The sequence below is a fragment of the Babylonia areolata genome, chromosome 10, assembly GCF_041734735.1.
Source record: "Babylonia areolata isolate BAREFJ2019XMU chromosome 10, ASM4173473v1, whole genome shotgun sequence".
Classification (NCBI taxonomy): domain Eukaryota; kingdom Metazoa; phylum Mollusca; class Gastropoda; order Neogastropoda; family Buccinidae; genus Babylonia; species Babylonia areolata.
Genome location: NC_134885.1, coordinates 23038092 through 23042422, shown reverse-complemented (window position 1 = coordinate 23042422; position 4331 = coordinate 23038092). Strand labels below are relative to the sequence as shown.

The following is a 4331-nucleotide window of genomic DNA, read 5'->3' as shown; positions in this document are numbered from 1 at the left end:
TTCAGCCTCTAAATCTCAGTACAAACTCAAAGAAACCGAACACGGAACCAGTCAATAGTTTTAGACCTCTAAAATAAGAATCCAGTTCAAACTCACAATGAATACTTTCAGGATTTTTTTTTTTTTTTTTTTTTTTTTTTGTCTTCAAACTTCGCACACGCACACTGAAATAATTTTCTCAGCTGTTATTTTTCATGACTCAACAGAAGTTAACAGGCCTCCTCCGGTTACAATGCCCTTGACTGCAAGTTAGTGTAACGTCGATAGGGATCGTTCAGGAATTTGGTTTTTCTTCAAACATCCCGCACGCACACTGAAATTTTCTCAGCTATTGTTTTTGACCCACCAGTCCCACCCCCTCCTCTCTCTCTCTCTCTCTCTCCTGTCCTACGAACAGAGATAAGAAGATACTCCGGCTGGAGGGGTGGGAAGGATGGTGGTATGAGGGAGGGTGGGGAGGGGGGCTCATGAGTGCAGTGTGCAGGTAACTCCGATGAACTAAACACACACGGATGAGACCGAGGTCCCGTGCGCAGCATGCATTTAGCGCACGTAAAAGAACCCACGGCAACAAAAGGGTTGTTCCTGGCAAAATTCTGTAGAAAAATCCACTTCGATAGGAAAAACAAATAAAACTACACGCAGGAAAAAAAACACACACAAAAAAATGGGTGGCGCTGTAGTGTAGCGACGCGCTCTCCCTGGGGAGAGCAGCCCGAATTTCACACAGAGAAATCTGTTGTGATAAAAAGAAATACAAACACAAATACACAGACACACACATACCACGACAGACACACACACACACACACACACACACACACACACACACACACACACACACGTCTAATATCACTCAAATGAAAATACGTTAATCTAACGAAAGTAACACGACCTTTGCTGTGTTGGACATGTGTTTACTTGGAACGGGGTGATCTTATTGGTATGTGAGAGCCATGGTTGGTCTTTGTGTTGCTCTGTGGAGCTAATGTATATTATGTCGCCATTAATTTTATTTGTCAGCAATCGTGGAAACAATATTTCTCCTTCAGAAATACGAAAGTATTCTTGTATATGTCGCATTGTTTGTGAGCAAACGTGTAAACAATTTCTCCTTTAGAGATACGAAAGTATTCTTGTATATTGTATCTGGATGTGTGTAACAGTGAAGGAGGTGGGATGGGGGGAGGCGGGGAGGGGGGTGGCGTGTCTTATCTCTCTCCCAGCTGCCGCGCTTCCCACGATCAGTTGTGCCTGGTGACCACAGTCTATATAACGTGACACAGTACTGGCACAGGCCGACTTTGTTCTTTTCTTGACTGCAGTGGGTATGTATCTACTGTGCCATCCGCTCCGACTGTCTCCTCATCCCTAGCAATTTTCAACCTCAACCTCATCATCATTATCAACGTCTTTATGAGTGGAGTGATGGCCTAGAGGTAACGCGTCCGCCTAGGAAGCGAGAGAATCTGAGTGCGCTGGTTCGAATCACGGCACAGCCCCCGAAATTTTCTCCCCCTCCACTAGACCTTGAGTGGTGGTCTGGACGCTAGTCATTCGGATGAGACGATAAACCGAGGTGCCGTGTGTAGCATGCACTTAGCGCACGTAAAAGAACCCACGGCAACAAAAGGGTTGTTCCTGGCAAAATTCTGTAGAAAAATCCACTTCAATAGGAAAAACAAATAAAACTGCACACAGGAAAAAATACAAAAAAATGGGTGGCGCTGTAGTGTAGCGACGCGCTCTCCCTGGGGAGAACAGCCCGAATTTCACACAGAGAAATCTGTTGTGATAAAAAGACATACAAATACAAATACAAATATCATCCATCCTCATCAGTGGCGGCAGCAGCAGCATAAACTACCAACATCGTCATCATCGACTTCATACTCGTCAAAAGAATTTTTTTTTTTTTTTTTTTTTTTTTTTTTAATAAATAATTTTAAAGCAGTCTTGGACGAGAGCGTGGAGATGTAACTTGGGCAAGACACTCTACACTGTAATCAAAATTTAGCCCAGATAGTCGGGATAGCAGTTGCCTCCTCTGCTGTTCTGATGGTCATGAGTCTGTCACAGCTGACTATCATACGTTTGGGTAACCTGTTTACTTTCATCGTCACCCCAGCCCATTAAAAAGATCGTGAACACTACGTTAATTGAATGAGGGGTACAGCATGGCAGACCTATAGGGAGGCAGCAATGGTGTCTCACAAGCGATGGAAGTGCCCGCTGCCTGCTATGAATACCGTGTGTCAAAGAAAAAGCAAGAATGTAGCCTAAAACCGGAAAAGTGATAAATGAATTTTAATTAACAAAAAATGACAAGAAAGTTAAGTGCCATAACAATTCTGACCACGTTATAACCCCTTCTATAACGGCTGTGGAAACACAACATAAAATCACACTTCGCCGAACGCAAGCGGGCCGGTCACTCCCTCGCCACATTTCTTCGCTGTGTGTAACAGAGGCCCTGGAAGTACAAGGTCCACAGATGCACAGAGGTGGCCACAACCACTCTGACCAGACTCACAAAGCCACCCCTTGTGGAGGAATAAGCGGGGGACCGGACACACCGACAAACAGGTGTACAGAACCAGCTACCTGAGCACACTTCTCCAGGGAGAACCGGACCCTACGTGCCCAACACGACAGGAAGCTGAACAGTTTCCACGGGCACTGTCTGGCATGTACCCTGAGCGTGATGTGCACGATGACCCGAAGCCAGCCCCGGAGGTGAGGTCAGGTCAGGTCAGGTCAGGTCGTCTACATGGAAGGCATCACAGTCCCCAACATGTTGCTGTGGAGCCTGCTGAGGGATGGAAGCCATCACCAAGGACGACGGACACCTTGAAACCCGACCTGAGGAACTGTAGCATCAATCTCTCATTCTGGAAAGTGACAGCCAAAGACCGCGAACAGTGGAGACTGGTCTGCACAGAGGGGCTGAACGTCTTTGAGGCAGACAGCTCCTCAGAAAAAAAAAGAAAAAAAACAACAAAAAACGGGAGAGACGCAAACACGGGAGTGCAGCCTAGGACTCTGTTCCCGGAAGTGTGTGTGGACGGTTGTGTACATCCATAACAGCCCTTCATTCACACACGAGGACCCAGTCCAGCAAAAGATGAAGTGACTGCCATTCCCGAACAGGCGTGTCAAGACATAACCGACTGTGCGCCCAGAAACATCACCCAGAGCTCAGCTCAGTAGTCTCCCAAGTCTGAAGGATGCCTACGTTACCACCTTACAGTTGAGCCAACGGCAAAGTGAGAGCAATGGGAAGCCATTTACAGCTTAGTCTTTAAGGGCTATATGACTCTCAAACTAGGAGGCAAAATTGCACTGGCTCTTAAGTGCTGCAGCCATGGGGGCTAGTTGGCCTTTGTGAACCATCACCAACGCCGACTGTCCTAAAACCCTTCTGGCCGAGAGAGTGGAGATGTAACTTGGGCAAGACACCCTCTCCAATGATCAAATTCTAGTTCAGTTCTAGTTACCTCCTCTGCTGTTCTGATGGTCGTAGTCGAAAACGACTGACTATCATACAAACACCTAAATGATGAAGTGTGGTGCTGGCAGGCCTTCTGGTGAATTCATCTTTATCCTTTGTGTTCCTGGTTCGGTCTGTCTTCCACTGATAGCAACGCCTTCGAATAATTTAGTCGTCAGCTGGTGTGACGGGCTAAAAGTGAAAATTATGAAGCAATGGAATCGGATTGACGGAACGCACGCATGCGTAATATCTGACGTAACTGGGTATGATAAAGATTTAACAGGTACCTTTTTCTCACTTAAAACTTTCCCTGCGCATATCCAATGACCACCATTTTTGGGTTTCCACGTATACAATGACAGCAGCATTCGTTCGATTTCGTTGTTTGCCGCGTTTGTAGAAAGGGCCTCCCCCCCACCCCCACACAAAAAGAAAAGAAAAAAAGTTGGTGTCTAACCATTGTGTGGGCTACGTCTGAAGTCGAAAGTGACCAACTTCGAAATGAGCAACACTGGCGTGGTTCCTTATTGTATTGTATTGTATTGTATTTATTGTATTGTATTACTTTCTTGTAACAACAGATTTCTCTGTGTAAAATATGGGCTGCTCTCCCCAGGGAAAGCGCATCGTTACAGCACAGCGCCACCCCCATGTTTTCTGCCTACAAGTGTCTTTGTTTCCCCATCAAAGTGAATTTTTCCTCAGATTTTTGCCATAGAACAACGTTTTTGTTGCCGTCAGATCTTTTACGTGTGCTGAGTGAATGTTGCACACGCCGGAGAACCTCGGTTTATATCGTGTGAACGGAATGACTAGCGCCCAAACCACCACTCAGCTG

General features: G+C 46.1%; 1 protein-coding gene across 1 annotated transcript in view; it reads left to right on the top strand.

The window, feature by feature from the left end:
* The first annotated feature begins 1242 nt into the window (after positions 1-1242).
* The window catches only part of LOC143286893 (uncharacterized), an 8233-nt gene continuing 5144 nt past the window's right edge, over positions 1243-4331 (top strand). The window contains exon 1 of the mRNA XM_076594819.1: positions 1243-1328. The gene's annotated coding sequence lies outside the window, so the exon portion shown is untranslated. The remainder of the gene's footprint in view (positions 1329-4331) is intronic.